The sequence below is a fragment of the Callithrix jacchus genome, chromosome 18 (assembly GCF_049354715.1).
Source record: "Callithrix jacchus isolate 240 chromosome 18, calJac240_pri, whole genome shotgun sequence".
Taxonomy (NCBI): domain Eukaryota; kingdom Metazoa; phylum Chordata; class Mammalia; order Primates; family Cebidae; genus Callithrix; species Callithrix jacchus.
In genome coordinates, this window is record NC_133519.1 from 47,571,383 (window position 1) to 47,584,051 (window position 12,669).

General features: G+C 35.8%; 2 protein-coding genes across 20 annotated transcripts in view; one reads left to right on the forward strand and one right to left on the reverse strand.

The window, feature by feature from the left end:
• BRINP3 (BMP/retinoic acid inducible neural specific 3) overlaps nt 1–12,669 on the reverse strand; it is a 380,288-nt gene that overhangs the window by 37,125 nt on the left and 330,494 nt on the right. The window lies entirely within an intron of this gene.
• The window catches only part of LOC128930086 (uncharacterized), a 155,990-nt gene that overhangs the window by 20,387 nt on the left and 122,934 nt on the right, over nt 1–12,669 (forward strand). For 6 of the 9 annotated variants that reach the window (XR_013529019.1, XR_013529022.1, XR_008477658.2 and 3 more), the window contains one exon: nt 2,886–3,085. The exons of the other annotated variants lie outside the window; for them this stretch is intronic. The gene's annotated coding sequence lies outside the window, so the exon portion shown is untranslated. The remainder of the gene's footprint in view (nt 1–2,885; nt 3,086–12,669) is intronic. 9 annotated transcript variants of the gene reach the window in all.

Sequence of the window (12,669 nt, forward strand, 5' to 3'; positions counted from 1 at the left end):
TATCTACTCTGGACTCATGAATTTATTTTTTGAGTTTCTGAATACAAATCTCAATAGATTCGTGCTTACAAATGAACAGTTTGCCAGTTCAGGCAAAATCATTTAGCAGAACCGTATATATTCAGGAAAAAATTCCAGCATCGTATCCAGATATTAACTTGGCTACTACAAGAAATATTTCTGTCTGACTTTTGATGTGTTTCTTATCTCTCTAGTTTGGAAGTTTTTATGAGCAAATAAGAGATCTGACTCAAATCTTTGAGCTGTTTCACTATATGCATGCATTTAAAAAATTATTATTAACAAACAAAAACTCTTCTTTTTCTTGTGACCTGTCTTCATGCTGCCCTTTGAGAAATCAGGAGTCCACATCTGGCCCAAACTCTTGATGCTGTTTCTCATTTGTTTTACTCAGTTTAAGTCTTGTATCAAAACATTTTTTTACTTACTCTTGTAATTAATCAACTAGATTTTGTGTCTTTAAAACTTTTTCACTGATTTCACTAACCCTAAGCATTATTTTAATCATCTCGAAAGTAGAAAAATTTGCTAACTATGAAGGTCCTGGGCAGAGCAAGGAAGAGAGTCCTCTGCCTCCTATCCACCACACCTTCCCTCATCCCAATGTTAGCTGAGCACTTTTCATATTCTAGATCCTGTTCTAAAAGCACCACGTGCATTATCTTACCTAATGTTCTAAACAACTGTAAGTATTGGCAGGACATTTTGAAGTTATCACTAAGAAGTTAGTGTGCAGCCAGGGATTGTGTTTCTCAGTCGGCTTTGCATCCAGGTATGGCCATGTGACAAGTTCTTGACAATACAGTGAGGACGAATGGCAGAGATAACCACTGGTTAGGGCCCTCAAAAAACAGGTGGTGCTTTCCCACATCCTCCTGCCCCTTTTTCTGACCAGATACTAATGTACCAGGCAACCTTGGAAGCCACTCATCAAAAATGCAAAGCCACCATACATCGGGATTCCTGAATGATTATCTGGAGCAAAAATACAAGTTTTCATACCAATATAATCCTGACCTCTATGCCCTATCACCTTGGGTTCTTTTAATGAGAAAAAGCGAATCCCTGTTGTTTTTGTTCATTGCTCATTAAGAGTCTATTTGTTCTATCAGCTTGCCCTAACTGTTACAGATAGACATTAAAATCCTCACTTACAGATGAAGAAACTAGGACCAAGAGAGGTTGGGGTATCTAACAGCAAAAGGTGTGTGTGTAGGGGGGAAGCTAACTCCAAAATCATGCTACGAAAAGCTGTGTACAAAGATCTGACTCAAAGTAAAGTGGATACAGGATGTTTTGACAGCAGTCTTCACTGAATGGATATCCATGAGATAAGATGTTGAGATTAACTAATAATGTGTAATTTTCAGGAACCTGATACAGTAATAACAACAATAACCATTATAATAACTACTGCAGCTATCCTAACATGACCATAATATCTCTGTCAAAGTAGATACCAGGTTATAAACTTAGGTTTTTCTAAAGGCTTCTGAATCTCACATTCTCACACATTCATGCAGTATACAAGGTCTGTCTATTCTATTTCCTAAGTGTGTCTTGTATTTATGCCCTTCTTCTGGGACAATCTTTGTCATCTATTGCCTAATGTTCCCTGCCTCTAATTTCAACCTTTCTTAGCTATATTATATACTATCACCACAGTGAAATATTTCTCAAGTCATTCTGGCAGTATCATTCCCCTGCTTCAACAATTCAGCCCACAGTTAATTCATATTTTGGGCCTATCAAGCTCTATGGAGCTTGATCTTGCTCCTATTTACAATTCAGTTTTCATTTGCCCATCTTCCCCTTTGAATTTATGAGCGAGAAACTCTAAACTATGACAGATGCCGGGCATTATCAGATTTAATATTCTGTATTGGTCATTTGCAATGCCGACTTTGGAAGTACATGGATACGGTAGTACCTACAACACAGGGCTGTTAGGATGGCGAAGAAAACATATGTAAATTGTGCAGTGAAGGTTTAAACTGTCCTGGCTAATGTGTAGAAGCAAACGATTTGACTGAAATGAAAGCTTGCCAATTGTTTGTGATCTAAATATCAATTTGTAATATTCCTTAATATAAAATTTATGAAATACTCAGGACCTATATATGAAGTTTCCAATGGCCTATAATTATAGATCCCTGAACACATCTGCAATATTCATGATTCTGTACATTTGCATGTCATGTTCTTCTGCTTATAGCCTCCTATAGTTGGGTAATTTATCTTGGAACTACCTAATCAATCATTATTGAAATCTTAGCTAACATAACTTCACTGTGAAAATATTATTCCCAGACAGATTCGGGTTAATTTCACTTATGTTAACAGTGCCCTCATGTTATGGCATTACAATTTTTGTACTGTATTGTATTATATCATGTGGGACTTTGTTACCTTAGATATTTGTATTATATTGGGTTGTAGTAAAACTTGTTTCAACATATCTTTATCAAATTGCATTTTTAGCTTTGTATCATTTTGTTATACAATTGTAAGTTTCTTCATAGCATAAAATTTAACTATTCATCTTATTCTTCACATTATTTAGAAAAGTGTTTAGCACAAGGTTGACATTTAATGTTTACAGAATCAAACACATAGCATAATAAATGTGCATTTATTCAGAGCTTACACAATATTGTATTCTATTATAGCCTCAGGATTTGGTGGTGAATTTAAAATATGTTCACAAGTTCTTTGAAACTTCTCCCATCAAGAAGTGGGGCTTAATTACCCTTTCCTTGAGTGTGGAAAAGATTTGCATCTAACAGACAGAAAATGATGAAAGTGACTAACTTCTGAGAATAAGTCATTTGTTTTCCTTCTCACTCTACCTTTTGGATCACTAGCTTTGAAGGAAGCCAGCTAACACATCACAAGGACACTCAAAAAGCACTTTAACAAGTCCACCTGTCAAGGATCTGACAACTCCTGCCAATAGTCATGCTAGGGAGCCATCTTGGAAGCAGCTATCTCCCAGGCCAAGTGAAGCCCTCAGATGACTGCAGCCTGGCAGGTAGCTGGACTGCAGCTTTATGAAAGATTCTGAGTAAGAACATTTAAATAAGCTACTCCCAAAATCCTAACCTCCATAAACTATGAGATAATAGTTTGTTGTTTTAATTTTCTGAGTTTTAGAGAAATCTGTTTTGCAGCCATAGATAACTAACAATTTATAGATTATAGTGAGGCTATCCATGTATTCTCTAAGAACTTGTAATACATTACATATATGGTTAATTCTTACTTATCCATAGGATGAAATTAGAATGTAAAATGGTTTATTATACAGTACTAAATGATTAGTTCAACAAGTGTTTACTAAGCATCTACTGTTTTGCTGAAAATAAGCGTATGCATTATTACTGAGGAGTTTTACTTTTGACCTTATGTTACAGAAGAATCCCCACAAATTAGAGGTGGGACAGGCAGCAGCATATTTACTGTGGCATAGTGTAGAGTGGTAGGTGTTAACAGATAGTTTGGAATCACATCATGAGGGAATGGATTAAAAAAGTCCGATGGATGAAAAGTATATTGGATGCAGGCTAAAAATATGTATTGTACAACAATGAAACAGCAAACAATACAGGCAAAGAAGAATGAATATATCTGAAAAACATGGTTGATGTAAAACTGTAACAAACACAATGTATAGTACAATTAATATACAGATTAAATATATGTACTTATGTATTACAACAGCACATCTACGTTTAAGAACATACATCAAGCCCTATACGGTGAGTGTGTCTTTTGGGGAAGTGATCAGAAGTCAGGATACGGGATGTAAAAAGGCAAAATACATATATTCATAAAATAAGGCAGGGTCCTGGCCTAGAAAGAAAATGGTAACTATGAAATATAACTTATATCTCTGTAATTAGGTTTCAAAAAAGTCAAACCAGACACATAGCAAAACAAAAACCCCAAAAGCCACTTTCTACGTTCCTTGTATTGGGGATTTAAAATACAATACCAAAGAAAAGAAACAGTCCCATTGGGACTTCCATTCTTAATACATGAGTGAAACAATAAATAAACAGGAAAATATTAAGAAAGCGTAAGTGCTGCGAAACAACCAAAGGTATGACGTGATAGAACATAATGCATGAGGATTACAGTGCTTAGGGAGCCTTGGGCAGGCCTCTCTGTGGAGGCGATATTTCAACTGAAAGCCAAATGATTAGAAATGGCTCTCTGTGCAAAGATGGGCAAAGGATACGCGTTCCAGGTAGAGTGCAGATACCTCAGCTTGGCATGAAAGGGATAACGAAGATCAGCATGGCTGTAACATCGTGAGCTCATCGAGAGTGATAATGCAGAATTATGTTAATCATAAGAAACAGATTTAGATTTTAGCATTAGTGTAAAGAAAATCAGGGCAGAAAAAAGTATGTTTTACCAAATAAACATCAGGACTGTGGTGTGGAGAATGAATACACAGGAAGTGCAGGAGTGGAATGACATAGACTAGTTATGATGTTCTAGCTACAATTATACTTTTAGTAAGATGTATAATTATTCTGGGCAGTGATGGAAACAGCAGGGTTGAAAGATTCTAGAAGCGTGTCCAGAGACAGGCAGGAGTCATACAAACCAAGTGGGTTAGATTAGGGACTTAAGTTTTATTCCAGAGCAAATGGGTAAAAATAAAATTACATGATCTGATTTATAAAATGATAACCTACATTTTAACCCATGCTTTTGGGAAGGATATTTAATTTGCATAATGCTCAAAAATTAAATATATGAGTAATAATAAAGTGTCAACATTTGGTGTCATGGATCCTACAGAGCTGAAAACATGAGCCTTTAGGACAAGGCGACAAACCCCCAGAGAAGGCTGGGAAAAGTCAGATGACAGATGTGTCTCAGCTCCCCCTTACTACAGGCTTAGTGACAAGTGTAGTGACCCGCTGAAGTCCACATGTTATTTAAGGATGATTTGGCATCTAGAATAGTAAATGTATATACATCGATTAGCATCAGAAATGTCTGCCAATGACTGTCTTGATAAGACTCTGACCTTTCTTAAAGATAATCTTTCCAAGAAACCTAGATGAATTCTCTTGGTTGAATCTCCACAAATCATTACTGCATTTGTGATAACAAATGCATATGGGAATTAATCCTTTCAAGCCTGCTGTTAAAAACACTCAATAAAAATTAAGAATCGGTAATGCTGCCATTAAAGAATTTTTAAATGATAGGTTTTTAATGGTGATCATTTTGTTAAAAGCTCTTTTATGGAAATGCTTCTGGGAATAGTCCTTGTTTCAGTTATGCTTGATGCTTTTCTTCCATTTGTTAATAGAATTGGGGGTTCAGAGGGTTGGTACCCTTCTTTTCCAAAGCATTTAGAAATGTTATAATTTTTAACACAGTGGTAGTGTTTAATTGTGGTGGTATGTATACAAAGGGGCAACAGAAACCACTTTTGGAAATTAAAGTAATATTGTAGAAGTAGCAAGAAATCTTAATTGTGAACATTTCGTGTTCCATGGAAATAACAGTAACCATGTCAATGACAAATATATTTGCTTTTAATAAAATTACCAATGATACTTGCATATAACTCTTTGATTTCTGGGCATAGCCCCAGGCTAAACTGGAGCATCATATATTTATCTCAAATCATGATTTTGTAAAGGGGTGGATTATAAGTTATCAATTGCTGAATAATTATTTCTGTATTAGTTGATATTCTTCATATTATCTGAATATTGCAGGCTGTCTACAATATATGCAAAAAGGCAGAATATGATACAGGATACATCATTATGTTCTATTTTATTAAAATGTCTGGATATTTCTCTAACTCTCATCTCTATACTAAGATATAAATATGTAAAATAATGCACATATTACTATCTTAGCTAACTTCTTGTGGAACAAATTATCTTACTGCGAAATGCACTGAAAATTAAGTCTAGAAATAGTAAGAGGATTATGACTAAGGTGTGTGAGTGCATGTGCAGCAAACATCTTCTATTCGCCCCACAAGAGGTGCATGCCCTGGTTTCTTATATTGTTAAAGATGAAAAAACATTCCAAGAGAGAAATTCTGATATAGTGCAATCATATTAAGATAGTATTCGTATTCTAAATCTCAAGAATATAATATATTGCTAGTAGTTTTTGAAATTTTTCTTTATATTTTGTTTAAAAAAGAAAATTAATACATCTGACTTTTAATACATCTGAGTTTTAAAATTTTAATTCATCTAGGAAAAAAAAGTTTCAATATATCTGAGTTTTTAAAAAGTTGACTTAATTAGCAATGCACGTAAACATCGAACACACATTGTTTAAAAAATCACTGTCTAGACACCTAGCCGCCTCTGCCAGCGCAGCTGAACTCAGCGGCCACATGGATTCCTTCTTTTCTATTCCCATTAGCGACGCGCTAATTGCAGTTTTTCTCTAATGCTTACATATTCCAGTCTACCGCTCACCTTCTTCCCTGCCTTTACTCTTTGAATAATCTCATTTGTCCAAAAAAAATTTTTTTTTTTTGAGACAGAGTCTCACTCTGTCACCAGGCACTAGGCTGGAAAGCAGTGGGGCAATCTTGGCTCACTGCAACTTCCACCTCCTGGGTTCAAGCAATTCTCCTGCCTCAGCCTCCCAAGTAGCTGGGATTACAGGCATACACCACCATGCCCAGCTAATTTTCGCAAACTTTTAACCTACAATAATACTTCGGTTATGATTTTCTTCATTGAAATTTAAATTACCATGAGCTTACAATTTTAACATATGCAAACATTTTTCTTTTTTCCATCCTCTAATTCATTTTCTTATATATATAAAATTTTTTATATAGTCTGCAAAATTCTTATAATTTGAGGGAGTCATTATTCTTACCTTAATTTTCACTCATGAATAAATATTAAAAGAGACTTGTCCAAAATACTAGTAGGAAGCAAAGGTAAACCTAGAAGAGCATGAGAAGTGTGAATGGGATAATCATGGCCACCAATTATTGATGAACACTTGCTACCTATCAGCATTTATTCAACACTTGAAATTCAAGCAGTCATTGATTTAAACTGACCCGAAATAAATTAAATATATATTTATATAAAATGCTTATTTAAAAGCTGGGGTATAGTAATTAATCAAATTGATTTAAGTCCTCACACTATCTGGATGAGTAGGTATTACTTCTCCCCAGTTTGTAGATAAACTAAGGTATAGTGTAGCTATGTGTCTTGTTCACTATTAGACAATAAATAATGAAAGAACCATGATTTGAACATGACTCTTTCTGAATAAAACCTTCTGTTATTAATCTCTTGAGTCCATTGAAAGAGGCTTGGGAAAAAAGACAGAAGTAAAACTTTGAAGGCCCAAGGCCATATGATTTTTTCTTTGTGAGCTATGAAAAATTATAGATAAAAGAGAGTAATATAGATGCCATTTTATCCAGTTTTTATTTTTTAGAAAAAAAAAATACTCCAATTGCCATAGAAAGGAAAAACTGAAGAGATCTGAGACTGCAGGTAGGGAGACACATCCCAACTAGACATACGAATATTCTCCAAGGTAAAGATTCCGGACTTGGAACTGAAAACGAAAGGCCTTAAAGTGTGCATAGCATCAGAAGGGGAGGAGAAACAAGTACAATACGAGGACTGTCTGGAACGATAATGGTGTGATTACGGAAGTGGCACATGGAGCGGATGTGAGGTCACAGAAACTGAAAAGAGAGAATTTGAAAAAAGAACAAAAGCTAGTACAGTTTTTAAGTATTTCCAGGTTGACAAGAAGTTATAAGCCATTCGATCTGGCGGTTAGCTGGTGATTATTTTAAGACTGACGGAAGAAGAGAGCAATCATGGAGCAAAAGCCACACTTCAGTGTCTTAAAGACTCAATGATATTAGATAAGTAAGAAAGAGGAAACTAAAAGAGAATAAAAGAAGTGCATATTTATTATGTTCATTAAATATAAATTATGTTAGATACGTTATAAATGCTGATTCTCATAACCATGACAACCGTCTGACCTTCCATTCTACAAATGATGCAACCTGACTTTACAGAAATTATAAAAACAGTTTCTAACTTTATTATTATTATTATTATTACTGTTGTTTGTTAGTTTTTGAGATGGAATTTCGCTCTTATTGCCCAGGCAGGAGTGCAGTGGCGCAATCTCGACCTCCACCTTCCTGGTTCGAGTGAGTCTCCTACCTCAGCCTCCTGACTAGCTGGGATTATAGAGGTGCGCCACCATGCCTGGCTAATTTTGTATTTTTGTAGAGACAACGTTTCTTCATGTTGGTCAGGCTTGTCTTAAACTCCCAACCTCAGGTGATCTGCCTGCCTAGGCCTCCCAAAGTGCTGGGATTATAGGCATGAGCCACTGCACCAGGCCAAGACTTCCTAGTTTTTTGAATGGTAGATCCCTACCAACCTAAAAATTATATTTACTGGTATTATGAGACTCTTTATTTCAATGGAGACAGCTAAACATGAGTTATACATGATTTGAGGTGGAGAAGTTATTGCATAAGTTAAAAACCAAAGCCTTAAATTATTCACTTCTTCCAGGTATGAAGCAAGAGATATCAGAAAGCAGGCATGAGTCAAAAATTGACTTGGTAGCTCATTCCAGACAAGAGAATTGTAGGAAACCACAAAGAGCTCAGGTGTTACTCTTGTGCTTTACCCTCTGTTTTGAGCCTTGGTATAGGTAGCATTTGTGGTGAGCAGGGATCAGGGGAGAGAAATAACTGCATCCTGTTAAACTTGGGGATCAGGGCAAAAGGGAGTCTGCAGACCACCTGCAGAGCTGCAAAAGTGAGGCTGGGTGTAGCTTTGCAGAGATACCAGGAACACAGAGATAGGTGGGCCTCAGAAAGGCTGGTAGAATGGCCAAGTCCTTCTTTGGGTCCAGACCATTTAAGGACAAAGGACCTCACTGACCTGAGTAAAAAGATGAGAAATACGCCGAGGGGCCTGTGTAGTTTCGTCTCCTTCACAGCCTGAGTCTCCATTATATACATCTCAATGGTGTCAGCAGAGATAGGCAAATAAAACTGCAGTTCCACAAGTGTGGGGCTTAGAAAATCTGTGCTGGGTTTAGAATCAACCCACGAGAGAAGGAGAGGAAAAACATGAGAGGGGATTTTATAACTGAATGCAGGGAAATTACAGACCAGAGCTCAACTTTAGATTAAAAAGGAATATAATTAAAATGGCTTAGATTACATTTCTGCATTAAGTAAAATAGATGAGTTACTGTCAGAAGATTCTATCACAGAAAGAAAAAAAAAAGATCAGCCAGGAGTGGTGGCTCATGCCTATAATTCCAGCACTTTGGAAGCCTGAGGCAGGTGGATTGCTTGAGCCTAGGTGTTTGAGACCAGCCTGGGCAACAGGGCGAAACCCTGTCTCTACTAAAAATACAAAAGTTAGTTGGGCGTGGTGGCACGCACCTGTAATCCCAGCTACCCCAGAGGCAAAGGTAGGAGAATTGCTTGAACCTGGGAAGCGGAGGTTGCAGTGAATCGAGATTGCACCACTGCACTCCAGCCTGAGCGACAGAGAGAGACTCCATCTCAAAAAAAAAGAAAGAAAGAAAAGGAAAGAAGAGAAAAAGAAAGAAAAAAGATCTTTGTCACCAGACATTTGAGAGTGTGACTTGCAAAACCATATTGACTATGAATTATTTTATTTATTTTTATGCGTAAAGGGCATTAGAAGGAAAGGTGGGTGGGGAAACTTTAAGGAAGTACTAAACATTTTCAAGTTACTGTAGGAAATGAGCAAAAACGTGAATATATTGCTGAGTGATACTTAGAGTTTAGTCAAGCCAAATTTGAGACTATAAAGCATATGACATAAAGCTACATAGTTAAGGTTTTCTCCAGGCAACATTTAGTGTTACCCTTCTCATGTTTACAGGCCCGATTTTATATTGATCATAAACATGTTTTAGATATTCATTATGTTAAGTCAAGTGGCTAACTCATGAGCAAATCACATCCTTGTCTCTGAGGTCTTGCTTTCCACTGGAAAAGGAAAACATAAGCAGATAAATATGATAAAAATATATTAAGAACCAATGGAGAAATACTGAATTCCAAAAGACAGTTTCTAACTTTGTTATAGAACGGGAGTTAAAAAAAGTTTTCAAGAAAGGAGATAACATTTCGACTGAGTTTTAAAAACATATAGAGGAAATAAGTTAACCATACTTTAGGAAAAGAACCAAAATGCTAAACTGCATTTATCTGAGTATTTTTATTTTGCTAAACATTACCATAAGCATTTCTCTACTTAAACTTTATTTCTACACTTTTCACTAATGTTCGAAACCATCTTGATTATTCTTTTAAATATACTTGTATTGTTAGTCTAAATACAAAGATTCTTACAAAGAAGATGCAAAATCTACACTTACATGTGATATATTATATGTTTATTAAATGACTTCATTTGCCATGAAAACATAATTTACCTGATATGTCTGTTTACTTAACCACACTGTATAAAAATGTGCCACACAGAATTATATTTATGCATATAAACCTACTATTAACTATTAATCTTATGGCAAGCCCAAAAGTCAACTTTATATTAATACAAACAGTTTAATTATATTTACTAAAACCATAAATTTTAGGATGAAAAATGCATTAAATTTGACATTGCTCAACATCAAAACAAACTTTTTATGAAACAAAATGTTAAAATTAAAGCTGTAGAATGTGTTTCCAAACTGAGTGAGATGAACTGTATTTCAAAACAGCACATAAACATTGAACTAGTCACATAATTCAAGGATACTAAAATTAGCATTCCATGGATTCATTCATCAGAAAGTATTGGTGGCCTCTTTACCCACATAGTGGAAAGCTATTCATGTCAGCAGCTTAAGACACTTAAGTTTGCCAAATTTAACAGGTGCTGCCTGCAGAGGATGATAGTCTGCCACTCCTCCCTCGCAAAAGACAAATCTCTATTCACAAGAGTGGGAAAACTTACAAACAGAGAGGCTATTTTTTAAAATCTTTGATGCTAATTCAAATAGAAACTTGACCAGTTGTATGTCCTCTTAATAACAGGTGCAGAATTATACACTGACTCTCTTATAAATACTCTTGAAAGAATCCCTTGGCTTTAGCATTTTAATGCCATGTTTCTTTAAATGAGGCCTGTTTTTCATAGGTTTTCTAATTTGAATGTTATACTCTTGCAAGCTGTACCTAATTTATTTTACTAATGAAAATATCAAATGCCAATTGATTGGTGTCTCGTGCAAATTTTGCCATTAAGCTAATAATATATTTTATAGATCTTTTTGGCTAGTAAAAACAGAGCTCCTTTTTTCCATCAATACTAACTTGCTGTGACTCTTAGTTATTCTTCCAGTAATGAAGACAATTTTGTGCCTGGCATTTAAATCCATATTCCTGATTGAGACTCCAATTTTGGAGATGTTTGTCTGCAGTATAGTGGAGAAGACATTGCACTAGACTGGGGCTCAGTTCTAGAATTAACACCACAATTTTCTAACTGTATAACCTTTAGAGTATCCCTTAATATTTTAATACTTATTATTATTTTTTTTTTATTTTGAGACATAGCTTTGCTCTGTAACCCAGGCTAGAGTGCAGTGGCGCGATCTCGGCTCACTGCAACCTCTGCCTCCTGGGTTCAAGTGATTCTCTTGCCTTAGCCTCCTGAGTAGCTGGGATTATAGGCACGTGCCACCAACCCGGCTAACTTTTTGTATTTTTAGTAGAGACAGGATTTCACCATGTTGATCAGGCTGGTCTTGAACTCTTGACCTCGTGATCCACCCGCTGTGGCCTACCAAAGTGCTGGGATCACAGGCCCTGAGGCCATGCGCCCAGCCTTAATCCTCGTTTTTTTTCCTTTATGTAAAATAGAATAATAAAGCCTGATTTGTACACCTCAAGTAGTTAATGTGAGGATCAAAGAAGACATTAGTTATCAAAAATATGAATAAAAGTTTTAAAAAAGCAAAAAGAAAATACGAAAAGAAAAAAACATAAAGACCCTTCTTCCAGAAGAAAATGTGGGAGAAAAATCTGTTCAATTTTGTGATTGACAAACATTTCTTTGGACTCAAAGTCTCTATTTTTAGGAGAAAATAATTGATAAATTAGACTTTATTAAAATTGAGAAAAACTTCTTTTCAAAGAACATCATTAAGAAAATGAATGGCAATCCAGATTCTGTTCAACCACATTCATGATTCAGAAAAAAGCTGCTTGCCTCAGAATATGTAAATCACTATTTTAACCTAATAATGGGAAAAAGAAGCAGCTCATAAAAGCGAGCAACATAATTGAAGAAACATTTTATAGAACCCGATATGTGAAAGTGAAGTATTGGATGCGAGATTGAAATAATCAACCAAGACAAAAATATGCCAAATTGCAGGGTCTTTATTGTTGGCGACCACGGAGGACTCATGTCTCTCCAACCCGTGGCCCCGAACTCAGGCGGAGCAGGGTATTTAAGCTGAAAAACCACATCCTGGATGCAGGGCAAGCAACTCTATAGAAGCTTAGCTTGGTAACTATCGATAAGCAAAGGCCAGACAGTTACTAATAAGAAACAGACAAGCAGCTTTACATGGTGTGCATTC